At 39.4% G+C, this 13,700-nt stretch overlaps 1 pseudogene; it reads left to right on the forward strand.

Moving 5' to 3' along the window:
• Positions 1 to 13,700, forward strand: part of LOC121458694 — a 47,374-nt pseudogene that overhangs the window by 14,040 nt on the left and 19,634 nt on the right.

Here is a 13,700-nt window from a genome sequence, read left to right on the forward strand (position 1 = left end):
CAGCCTGGACTACAAGAGCTAGTTCCAGGACAGGAACCAAAAGCTACTGAGAAACTGTGTCTCAAAAAATTTAAAAAAAAAAAAAGGACTTTGCTTCTTCATCAAAATACTTTATATATGACTGCTGTTAGCAGAATGGGAGTTACTGATTAAAGTTGGGTCATAGTCTTTGTATAATTCAGTTTTTTTTTTGTGATTTCAAGACAGGATTTTTCTGTGTATTTGTAGAGCTCATTCTGTAGGTCAGATTGATCTCAAACCAGAAAATCCCACTACCTCTGCTCATGAGTGATAGTGTTAAAACTGTGCACAAACATGGGCTGGAGAGATGGCTCACTGGTTAAGTGTACACAGAAACCAAGAGGGTTAGGGTGGGTCTAATCATCTCAAATTATATGGATTAATGTAGGATTTTCTGATTTCTAAACCTTAAAGTAAAATCTCTCAGGTATAATCAATTCTTTGTGTATAACATGATCCCAGGGGTAGTCAGTTTTGACTACCAAAAATAGACATTTCAACAGCCAAGACAGAAGGAATGAGAAAAAAATTCTTGCCTGCAGAAGGCACAAAAAGCATGGGAGTTGTTTTCAAAACAGTGTTTTCCCCAACAAATGAAGCATGGGGATTTTATGTAGGGAGTCTGTTTGTTTTATTTTTATTTTTTTGAGACAGGGTTTCTCTGTGGTTTTGGAGTATGTATGGAGTCTGAACATGGTCATGCAAAGTTCTCCCTTTCCTGGAGCATGCTCAGTTAACAAATCCACTTCTAACCATAATCACAATGTAAAAGCAGAGACTCTTAGGGACGTTATCCTACTTAACCAAAAGGCAGAGAGAGAACATCCAAATTAACAAAATCATAAATGAAAAACTGGGCATAGCAACAGACACTAAGGAAATCCAGAGAATCATTTCATCATACCTCAAATCCTGTATTCCACAAAATTGGAAAATGTAAGGTAAATGGACAATTTTCTGAATAGGTACCACATACCAAAATTAAATCAAGACCTGGTGAACAATTCAAATACACCTATAACCTTCAAGTAAATAGAAGCAGACATCAAAAGCATCCCTTCCCCTAAAAAAAAAGCCAAGGACTGGATGGTTTCAGTGAAGAATTCTGCCAGAACTTCAAAGAAGAGGTAACAACAATACTCCTCAAATGGTTACACAAAATAAAAACAGAAGGAACATTTCCATACAAACATTTCCATTTTATGATGTTACAGTTACCCTGATACTAATTCCACACAAAGAATCAAAAAGGATTACATGCCAATCACCCTCATGATCATTAATGCAAAAATATTCAATAAAATACTGACAAACTGAATCGAAGAACACACCAAAAAAATTATTCACCATGATGAACCTAGTTTCATCCCAGAGATGCAGAATGGTTTAACATATGAAGCATGTGGTCTGTCAATGTAATCCACCATATAAATAAATTGAAAAAAAAATAATCATCTCATTAGATGCTGAAAAAGCATTTGACAAAATCCAACACCCCTTCGTGATAAAGGTCTTGGAGACATGAGAGATACAAGGAAGGTATCTTAACATAGTAAAAGAAATATACAGAAAGCATAGGGCAAACATCAAATTAAATGGAGAGAAACTCAAAATGATTCCACTAAAATTAGGAACAATTCAAGGCTCTTCTCTCTCACCATACCTAGGAAACATAGTTCTTGAAACTCTAGCTAGAGAGAAAAGAAAACAAAAGAAGATCATGGGGATCTAAACTGGAAAGTAAGAAGTTAAGCTTTTGCTTTTCACAGATGATATGACAGTATACATAAGTGACCCCACAAACTCTATCAGGGAACTCCTACAGCTCATAAATACCTTCAGTAATTTGTCAGGATACAAGATCAGCTCAAAAAATTCAGTAGCCCTCCTATATAAAAATAAAAAAGCTAAGAACGAAATCAGAGGAGCATCACCATTTACAATAGCCACAAATAATTTAAAATATCTTCAGGTAACAGTAACCAAAGAAGTGAAATACCTATTATTACAAAACTTTAAATCTTTAAAGAAATAAACTGAAGAAAATACAAGAAAATGGAAAGATGCTCTTGGATAGGTAGAATCAACTTGATAAAAATGGCAACCCTACGAAAAGCAATTAATATATTTATGCAATCTCCATCAACATCCCAAAACTCTTCTTCCCAGGCCTTGAAAGCACACTACTCCAATTTATAGCAGAAAACAAAACACACACAATAGCCAGTCTCGTCGACAGAAAAAACTACTGAATTCTTCACTTGATCTTAGACAAAACGTTGAGAAGTGATGGACTGGATTTTTCCAATTACCATTGGTAGCAAGGAATTTTTAAGTTACCTGGACTACAGCTTGTGAGACATTCTAATAAACTCACTTTTTACATAATGGTGAGATTCATTCTACCTGTCCTGGTCATGTAGAATGTTAAATACTGCAGTTGTATATTTTATTTACCTGACCAAGGAAAGAAATGTGCTGGCTAACAATAGTGCTCATGAAGACATTATTCCTAGCTTCATTATTATCTATGTATTCAAATTTTCATGAACACTACACTTTTTTATTATCATTCATTTGCCTCGAATTTGCCCTGAATTTCAGGAATAGAACCCATTAGGCAATGGAGCCATCATCCAGCCATCAGTTGGGGAAAGACTAATCATCTTGTTTAAGATCTGGTTCCTCCTTTTCTCTTTTCTGTTGTGTGAAATCCCTGTGAAAACCATGTAAAAAGTACCTTACGTTCATGTGACCTCAGCATGAAGCCACAGAACAATCATCTTTAGTGACCTTAAAGTTATCTTTAGCTGTTAATACTCTGTGCACCCATCCCCCTGTAGGACAAGAAATCCCTGCATACACCTAGCACAGCACAGTGCACAGTACAGGCTAGCTAGGCACACTGTGTCCTGGAGGGAAAAGGAAAAGTTCCTATGGAGTGCAAGATTGTGAAAGTGTCTCCTTTTGGAGCAAGGGGCAAGTGCTATTGAAATGCAAAGCTTGGACAATCTAGAAAAGATCTTTGACTCAGGTGGAAGGAATGGCCAGGAATCACTGTACTGTGTCTTTAAGCACACTATAGCCCTGTGGAGAGTGTTCTTGCCACTCAGACCGCACCAGCCAATCAGGCCCTCCAGGTGACCTGCCAGTCAGCAACAGTGCAGGGCTCTTCCGGGCACCCGCCTTCAGACTTGGCTTTGTGGAGGAGCTTGTGCCAGTTGTTTCCTGTGCTGTGCTGAAGTTGCTGCTGCAGGGAGATGACGGTCTGAGAGCTTTTGCGATCTGGGGAACCACAACATGGTGAGCTAGGGAATGCTGTCTCCAGATGGGGAGGAGCAGAGGGTGAGGTGCGGCAAACAGCATGGTGCATCCTTGCGTGATCTGTGTGGGAACCTGCCGCCATATTCCCTGCCTCGTGAATTCCCTTGTGGTCCTGTTAATTCCTAGACCTATTGCTGTGTGCTTAATCTGCTTAGAGAATTGGGAGCAGGGTGCTATATATACAAACATCTTTCTTCTCAACTTTAACTTGCCTTACTCAGAGAGGTCTAGTTTCTCCAGTGTCTTCTCAAAATTGAGTACTTTCATAAATCTTGATTTGTGTTTAACTTGTGAATGGTATCAAGGCAGCTCACCTGTTGGGTAGCGCTGCACTTCTAAGCTGCAACATAGAAGAGTTGAATTGCTGATATAATGAATTTTCCAATGCCTTGGAAATAGTTCAGTCTCACAAAGTAGAATTAGCTGGGGGAGGACTGCCTCTAAATCACCCAGAAGATAAATGTATTTTAATCAGGGCTGTTAGAGATTAGGATGCTAGGGCACACTTTGTTCAACTGGATTGTCCAGATATTTTGCTCCAAACTGCTACAGAGAAGCCACCACTGATTTAAAACCAGACACCACGCACATGCTCATAAAAAAAAAAAACCCTCAAGCAAGCTTTTCAAGGAGGCATTACAGGTTCCTAAACAACCTTAAGGCCTGATATGGCTCAAAGTTCCAGTTTTCTTCTTATGAAAAGCACAGTTCTTCCAGATGGGCAATAAGACACCAGGTGACATATATTTGAAATGCCAAACATTGTTTTGCTAAGGAGTTACCTGATCAATCAAGGGTTTTATTTATCCTCTCTGGCAGAGATCAGGGACATTCCTAGAAGACCTAGTAACAGCCTGGGGGCTAAGTCTTGTGAGTTTCCCTAAAGACCTGATGTATTGATAATAAAACAGAGCTCCTTCTCTAAGGAATATTCTTTGGAGAGCTGGTAATGGTCTGGTGCCAAGGCCTTTATGGAGGGGTTCCTTTAGGACCAAGAACCCAAGCCTTTCACCATATGGAGCTATGGTTATCAGTCCCCAGGCCACTGTGCTCTTTAGTAAAGTTCTTGAGATAACCTGTGTTCCAATTGAGTAGAAATGTCTGACGAACCTCCTCCCAAATTCACATGATATTGTTTACTGACTTCTTATAATTCTCCCATTTCCTTCCATTTCCACTCTGGAAGGATCCAAGTTGCTATTCTTCTTTTACTCCTTTTTAATAATATTTTGAAACAGTCTTTCTCTGTAGGACTGTCCTGACTATCATGGAACTTACTGGGTAGACCAGGCTGTCCTTGAACTCATAGATCTCCCTTGGCTCATCAAGGGTATGTTCCATCAATGCCCAGCAAGTTGCTGTTTTTCTCAGGAAGCTTACTAGGCATCTGCAAGACCTCCCCACCCTAAAGTTTTAACTTTTCACATTTTACTTTTCCTAACTTATCATCCCCTGTGACCTTCAACTCAGGACCCTTTTACTGAAGCATGATCTGCTGATTCAGGTCACCAGTGTACATAAGAAATTATGCTGGAAATGTATTTGCTCTGTAACTCTCCTATCTGACTAAATGTCTAGCCTGGCAAGTTGTCTGTTTCTATTTCAGTTATTGAAAGTGTAACCTAGAGCCTAATCCTAAAGGAGGCTTAAGGACAACAGCAAATGTGAAATCTGTCTAGCTGATTCTTCTTTGAGCATTAGCCAGAGATTGATGTATACCATCATTAAAGAGGTCTTTCTTTATTAATCTCCTAAGTGTATGATGTGATTTCTCAATGGAAAGGTGTATTAATTCTAGAATAGCTGCATTTCCATCCTGTTAGAAAAATAGTTTCTGAGACAAATTCTTATTTTGACTCAGGTGTCCTTGGTATACTACACTCTCAAAATTCCTATAAAAAATGACCGTAAAACCTCACAGGTTTTTTTTTTTCTTTTGTTTTTTCGAGAATGGGTTTCTCTATGGCTTTGGAGCCTGTCCTGGAACTAACTCTGTAGACCAGGCTGGTCTCGGACTCACAGATATCCGCCTTCCTCTGCCTCCCGAGTGCTGGGATTAAAGGCATGCGCCACCATTGCCCACCCACAGATTTAGACTTATACATTTGAGTCATGTAGTTGACCATGCAATGCAGTCACTGTAAAGGATGTGCATATGGAGCATACCTTCTGTCTTCAGACCAGAATAGGATGAATAGTTTATTGTGTACACTGCAGGGGAAACAGTGGAGGCAATCAACTATTGAAGCCACCATTATGAAAAAGGGTCTGATTGTGGTAGGTTCAGTGAATTTGTAATTTCCCAGCATGTGTTATTAATTTAATCCCATGTGATTGAACGCATATCATTTGTGGGGGTGTACAGATTGGGAAGGTCATCTTGAGCCAATGAACATTGAATTTGCAATTAGGCCACTATCCTGTGCAGATGTGGTTGATCTTGCTTGACACAGTTATGTCAACTCAGAGATCTGAGAAACAGCCCATTGACTAACTCTTTTTTTTTTCAATTTATTTATTATGTTTACAATGTTCTGTCTGCATGTGTCTCTGCAGGCCAGACGTTGGCACCAGATTTTATTACAGGTGGTTGTGAGCCACCATGTGGTTGCTGGGAATTGAACTCAGGACCTGTGGAAGAACAATCAGTGCTCTTAACCACTGAGCCATATTTCCAGCCCCCCCATTGACTAACTCTTATGTGTCAGGTTACTGATCTCAGCAGCCAACATATGTATATGGGCACCATCAATCTATCTTTCATTAATGACATCCCCTCTCTTATTGAAGGTCCTACTCTGTCAAAGTCAATGTAGAAAGTTTTATTTAATCTTAAAAGGGCAGTATATTTGTCATTTAAAAAATCACTTATTGGTGTCATTTTCAGTTATTCTCTTTAAGTGTATTGTTGCTCTTGTCTCTGTTTTTGTTCTCCAACTTTTTTTTTTTTTTTTGCTTTTTCGAGACAGGGTTTTTCTGTAGCTTTTGGAGCCTGTCCTGAAACTCTCTTTGTAGACCAGGTGGACCTCGAACTCACAGAGATCTGCCTGCCTCTGCCTCCTTAGTGCTGGGATTAAAGGCTTGCCACCACCACCAGGCAGTTCTCCAACATTTCAAAGTCACTAATATTTGCATTTTATTTCTTTCAAGTGATGTTGATTATTGATTTCTGTGTAAAGCAATGTGCCCTATAGCTTATGCTTGCCTCATGCTGTGTAACTGAGAATCATTTTGAACTCCTAATCAATCTTTCGTCTGCTGCCAGTGCTGGGAAAACAGTTCTGTAACTCCTTACAGGTTTGACCTTGATTTGTAAGTGAGAAAGAAAAATAGAGTAGTTAATGAGTGTCTGCTGATCTTTCTGGCTTTTGTTGGGGACTTAGAAGCAGAGAGACCTGTGCAAAAGTTGAGCTCATTGACCAACTTGAAGCTGGTGGAGACACAGGGCAGAAACAAAAAAGTTGGCCGGGTAGTGGTGGCACACGCCTTTAATCCCAGCACTCGGGAGGCAGAGGCAGGCGGATCTCTGTGAGTTCGAGACCAGCCTGGTCTAGAAGAGCTAGTTCCAGGACAGGCTCCAAAACCACAGAGAAACCCTGTGTTGAAAGAAAAAAATACGGTTGGACTGAGGGTGAGAGCTTTCCTCCTTCAATAGAAGTTGAGATTAGCTATGTGGAATGAGGGAGTCAATTGTAGATGCTCTATGACTGTCCTGATTGACCATTGTTTGCAGTCCATAGACCAGAGCAGTCAAGAATCTTGGAAAAGGACTGACCATATCTTTAAATCTAATTGCTCTATTTACAGAAGTTCATCTAAAATAGAAGATGTAGTTAAAATGTTGTGGCCCTGCTTAAAAGGACTGTTACTTTTCTGCATTAGGACATTCATCTTTAGTAAAATATATGAGACATATTTAATGTGCATGAATACAAATCCCTAGTCTCTGGAGCACATGGGCAGAAAGTGTGTTTCAAGTTTTCGAAATAATTTTTGAGATGAAAACTATGTCATATTTACATTCTCTTTGCTGCCTTCAAGTCCTAATATGCCTGGATTGTTTTCTAATTCATGGTCTGTCATTTTGACACAGTTACAAAGTAACCACAGTTACACAGTAAGAGTAATTACTTTATGAATCTGACATGATTTTCTCCAAAATTTCGCATCTCTCAGACAAGGTGATGGCTGCACTGGAAAGTAAGTGTGTAATGGAATGTGCACACAATGGACCCTGCACTTTGGATGAGGAACAGGATGTGTGTGCTCTAGGAGAGTGGAATAATGTGTGCTAAATACAAAGTTTGGTTTTTTTTGCTTTTTTTTTGTTTTTTGTTTTTGTTTTTTCAAGACTGGGTTTCTCTGTGGTTTTGGAGCCTGGCCTGGAACTAGATCTTGTAGACCAGGCATGTCTCGAACTCAAAGAGATCCACCTGCCTCTGCCTCCTAAGTGCTACAATTAAAGGCGTGAGCCACCACTGCCCGGCAAATAGAAAGTTTTTAAACTGGGGCCCTGTCTGCTGGGCTGGGAGGACAGAACTGGAAGGGCTGTGCTGTCTGAGTCATTTGATGTCTGATCCTCCAGTAGAAAACCTGCTAATATTTTGAGTCTTAGCTGGGAGGTCCTAGGCAATGAGGGAATTCTGGGAAGCACTGACAATCAAGAGTACTAGTGGCAGATAGTTTGTGGGTTATTTCCATGACTCTCCTCTGCCTCTGTAGTAGGTACCTTTAAGGAAGACCACAAGCTATCCCTTGCTGAGTGGGGGTGGTGTATAGAGCAGGTCTGTTGAACTGTTATTTCTGCTGTGATTTGGAAGGATCATGAGCCAGACTGTGGTTATGTTGGTTCATGTGGTTCGTGCTGACAGTGGCCCTTGTTCTCTGAGCCTCCTTGTGTGTAGATTTAGTGGGGAAGGGGAGACTCTGCAGCCCTGGAATGGAAAGATATGATGCTGGTTGTATCTATGTCCAGAGTATACACATGGGCACTGCTTTTGTTGTGCAGTGGGAAGAGAGATTAGAAAAGTGAAGTTCTAATTTCTAGACTATTGAATATCTGAATATTGCTTTCCAATTTCAGGTTTCTGTTCTAAAGATTACAAATTGTTTAGGAACTGGTAGAGCAATACTTGAGTAGAATTCTGTTAATGTGATTCTGCCACTTGCCACAATGGTGTGATCCAGTGAAGCTTACCAGGGGACAAAAGGAGTTTCTTTTTTTTTTTTTTTTTGGTTTTTCGAGACAGGGTTTCTCTGTGGTTTTGGAGCCTGTCCTGGAACTAGCTCTTCTAGACCAGGCTGGTCTCGAACTCACAGAGATCCGCCTGCCTCTGCCTCCCGAGTGCTGGGATTAAAGGCGTGCGCCACCACCGCCCGGCTAAGGAGTTTCTTATGTGCAGAGATTTCTCAGGTGTGCGTTGTGTTAGCCAGGTAGATAGGGCACAATCTACCAATTCCGTCATAATTCATGTAGCAGGAAGCAGATTTTAAATCATTTTTTAGGTTGTTTTGTGATTGGACATTAGTGGGACTGTGTTTACCTTCAACCAGAAGATAGCACAAGGATCTGGAGAGCTGTAACAAGAGATCCTCTCTATTTGCAAAGAGAGCATCTATATCATGTGGCTGCATCTCAGAAGACAGATCTGTGGTCAGAAACAACAATTTAAGGATCACTTTGAGATATCTTTGTGAAAGTTGAACAGTTTATGTTTATTTAATTTCTGTACACATATAACCAAAGATCGCTGGGTAGCATTGACCAAGATCACACTTTTCCTTGCCTAAGTTTACTTTGATCTTTTGATTTAAAATTGACTACATATTTCTGCTTTTGTTCACGGTTCTTTCTCTTTAACACTTTATTCTTTCACAAACATTGTACACATTCTTGATTGATGGATCTTTGTGAAAAATGCAGAAACCATATCATGTGAATCTGTATATGATTTTTTTGTAATCTACAGCTGAAATCTAATTTATTATTCACTTTCTTGAAAATGATGGACCTTCACCAATTTTATTCAGAAAATTTCTTACTTCATCAGTTCCTTAAGTTTGAGGTTTGGGGGATGTTTCCGTGCGGAATTTTTTTTTTTCATCTTAGATGCCAGCATCTTTCCATTTCCTGGCATATGTTCCAGTTGTTGCTATCTTCATATTTGAGTCTTTGCTACTTAAATGTTGATGTGATTAACACATAATCCCAATGAGCATTCTGAGTGTTTCCACTGTGAATGTTACTTTGTAATTAGCTTTCCTCTTATAAATTGTTGGAATAACCTTGTTTTCAAAATTCTTTGCGATTTAGAAAGCAGTCTGAATAAAGCAAGTTACTTCACATGTACAGTGATTCTTTAAAAATCTGTTCTCTTAAAATTTCATTTAAAAAGCTTATATTTCCTCACTCTGATACAGACTTAGAGGCAATCACCAATTGTACGAAATGAAATGGTGTGTAAGTGATCCTAACAAACATCATTTTCTTTATCATAAGAAAATGAGGTCCTTTTAGTCATGAAAATTATTTCCACAAAGCAAAAATATCAGAAGGCGTCAAGTGAATCTTTTGAATTTTGGTGGAATAGCCCTTCTTACAAAACCCTTTTTTTATTATTGTTAAAGAAGAGAACTGGAGTGTACAGGATGAATGATGGCCAGTGATTTTCTGAAGTTCGATTTTGACTAGAATCTTATAGTTCTTTTTAAGGGACCATAATGTATATTCATAGGTCTGTCTTTGAGTCTTGTTTTGGCACTGGTGACATTTTTGTTGATTTTATGAACCATAATCTATTTATATCATTAAAATTTCAAAAATAATGAACCTTCATCAATTTGCATTCAGAATATTTCCTCTGCTATCATGTTTTTGTTTTGAATAGTTTCTTTGGATTGAAAGTTTTAGTTTTCTCTTCTTGATCTTAGATCCTTATCTCTTTCCATTTTCTGGCAATCTGTGTTTTCCATTTGTTGTTACCTTCATGGGTACATGCTGCTTAAGTGATTGACAGGAATAATACATTATATTTTTTGTTCTTTAAAACATTCTCATACAATATTGTCTCTGTGTGATAATTAGCCTCAGCTGTCAACAAGACAAAGCCTAGGGTCATCTGAGGAATTATCAATTGAGTGCGTGCTTAGATCAGAATGTCTGATTTCTGTCTGAAAGTGATTATATTGATTGATGATTGATGTTTGAAGAAGACTCTTCCACTGAGTTGGCAATGTCTCTAAGCAAGTGGGCCTGGGCTGAATAAGGGGGCTAGCTGAGCACAAAACAGTGACAAAGCACAAGAGAAAACCAAGAAACAATGGTTCCAAATGTTTTGCCTCCAGTGATTAACTTGAGTTCCTATCCTAAGCTCCCACAATGGTGGATTCTGACTTAGGGGTAACAACTCAACCTGTCCATTACCAGAGTTGCTTTAGGTTAGATAATTTAATCACAGGAACAAAGAAGCAAGTTGAAATAAAAATGGTACCAGAAAAATGGTTTTGTTGCTGCAATGGACTTGGGAATATTGACTGTGGAAGAATTTTAAAGCTAACAGGACTTTAGATGGCAAAAGTCATAGAAAACTCTACATAGCTTAACTGACTGTCGTTGTAGGACCTGAAAGATGGGAGTGTTGGCAGGCAGTAGAGGTCAAGGTTATAGGATTTTAGTGGGCAAAGACTCTGCAGGGAACAAAGGAGTTGGATTGGCCCATCTACCCTGAGAGATATGTGTCTTGGTTATGTCACATTAAAGTCCATGGCTCCTGGGGCACAGTGTGCTTTTTTAAGTTGCTGACATAGGGATGCACTCTCTGGAGCAGTGAGTCATTCAGACTAATCTGTGTTTCTCTGAGTAATCCCTTAGTGGTCAAGGAAGTATGGAAGTTCAACAGTACACTTGATCTGAGACCACAATCCTTTATTCCCTGTATAGCTTGCAGTTCATGATATCCTGGCAACTACACTGTATTGATCCTGGAAATTGCCATTATTTTCTGTTTCTCATAAAGATATAATAATTATGATTGCTCTCATAACCTCATCTTGTTCTGGTCCCTCCATCCCAAGCTTGACTTTATTCCTTGTGGCCCTATTGATTTATTTTGGCCTGGTAAGTAAGTAAAGGAACTTAGAAGACTTCATAAAAAGTTTGCTGGAGATCAGTTGTGTGACACTTTGGCCCCCAGTCTTTCTTAATCTTTCCATGTCCCAAGAAAGTGACAAAGGCAGAATTAAGAATTAATGGACTGATATCTTAGACAAAATATTACTTCTGCTGTATGGTTATTACTGCTGACTCCTTCAAATCTACAGTGAAAAAGAAACACATAAAAAGAATGAAAAAAATCTAGGTTTTTGATGAGGAAAAAAAGCACTAGGTTGTTTTAGATGGCTGTCCAGTAGTGAAAGCAAGAGGGATTTTCAAGGATTTTACACAGCTAAGGAGAAGGCCCTTGCTTTACATTTTAATCTTAACAAGGTGCCCTAATGTGTAAGGCTCTATCCAGCTAAGCTCTTAATTTATGGACAGATTATGCAAAGTAATTCCTTGTATCAAAAGCAGCATCATACAGAAACTGCAGTAAATTTTGTTCAAGCATAGTTGGATACCCCATATGGTCTGTCCAACAGAATTCAGCTGGGAGTTCTCTGGGAAGGGATGCTGAGGCTGAGGAAATGTTAGATTAAGAGAAATGAAGACATAAACATAAAACAGACTGAGCCGACTGAAAGTCAATATGAAAGAGCCCCAAGTTATTTCTCAGCCAGTATAAATACTGGATATTTTATGAGTTATTCTATTTTATTTTATATGTGTTGGTGTGTAGGGATCAGATCTTGTGAAACTGGATTTACAGATATTTAGGAGCTGTCACGTGGGTACTGGGAATTGAACCCAGGTCCTCTCAAAGAGCAGTCAATACTGTTAACTGCTGAGCCATCTCTCTAGCCCAAATTTATTCTTTTTTTTTATTTTTCTAGTTTAATAACTTTATTAGAAAGTGTAATTGATTACACGTAGGCATAAATGCAATTAAATTGTTTAGTTTTTTTAAAATTTATTTATTTATTAAGGATTTCTGCCTCCTCCCCGCAACTGCTTCCCATTTCCCTCCCCCTCCCCCGATCAAGTCCCCCTCCCTCATCTGCTCGAAGAGCAATCACGGTTCCCTGACCTGTGGGAAGCCCATCTCTATCCAGGTCTCGTAAGGTCAGCATCCAAACTGCCTATGCTCCCCCAAAGCCAGTACGTGCAGTAGGATCAAAAACCCATTGCCATTGTTCTTGAGTTCTCAGTAGACCTCATTGTCCACTATGTTCAGCAAGTCCGGTTTTATCCCATGCTTTTTCAGACCTAGGCCAGCTGGTCTTGGTGAGTTCCCGATAGAACATCCCCATTGTCCCAGTGTGTGGGTGCACCCCTTGTGGTCCTGAGTTCCTTGCTCATGCTCTGTCTCCTTCTGCTCCTGATTTGGACCTTGAGATTTCTGTCCGGTGCTCCCATGTGGGTCTCTGTCTCTGTCTCCTTTCATCGCCTGATGAAGGTTAATATTCACGAGGATGCCTATGTGTTTGTCTTTGGATTCACCTTCTTATTTAGCTTCTCTAGGAACATGAATTATAAGCCCAATGTCCTTTATTTATGGCTAGAAACCAAATATGAGTGAGTACATCCCATGTTCCTCTTTTTGGGTCTGGCTTACCTCACTCAGGATAGTGTTTTCTATTTCCATCCATTTGTATGCAAAATTCAAGAAGTCCTTGTTTTTACTGCTGAGTAATACTCTAATATGTATATATTCCATACTTTCTTCATCCATTCTTCCGTTGAAGGGCATCTAGGTTGTTTCCAGGTTCTGGCTATTACAAACAATGCTGCCATGAACATAGTTGAGCATATACTTTTGTTGTATGATAGGGCCTCTTTTGGGTATATTCCCAAGAGTGGCATTGCTGGGTCCAGGGGTAGGTTGATCCTGAATTTCCTGAGAAACCGAAACACTGCTTTCCAGAGTGGTTGCACAGTTTGCATTCCCACCAGCAATGGGTGAGTGTACCCATTCTCCACAACCTCTCCAGCAAAGGCTATCATTGGTGTATTTTATTTTAGCCATTCTGACAGGTGTAAGATGGTATCTTAAAGTTGTCTTGATTTGCATTTCCCTGATCGCTAAGGAAGTTGAGCATGACCTTAAGTGTCTTTTGGCCATTTGAACTTCTTCTGTTGAGAATTCTCTGTTCAGCTCAATTCCCCATTTTATAATTGGGTTGATTAGCCTTTTACGGTCCAGTTTCTTGATTTCTTTATATATTTTGGAGATCAGACCTTTGTCAGTTGCGGGGTTGGT

This window comes from Microtus oregoni, unplaced genomic scaffold (genome assembly GCF_018167655.1).
Source record: "Microtus oregoni isolate MIOR12 unplaced genomic scaffold, Mior012 000018F_ref0000195, whole genome shotgun sequence".
Classification (NCBI taxonomy): Eukaryota; Metazoa; Chordata; class Mammalia; order Rodentia; family Cricetidae; genus Microtus; species Microtus oregoni.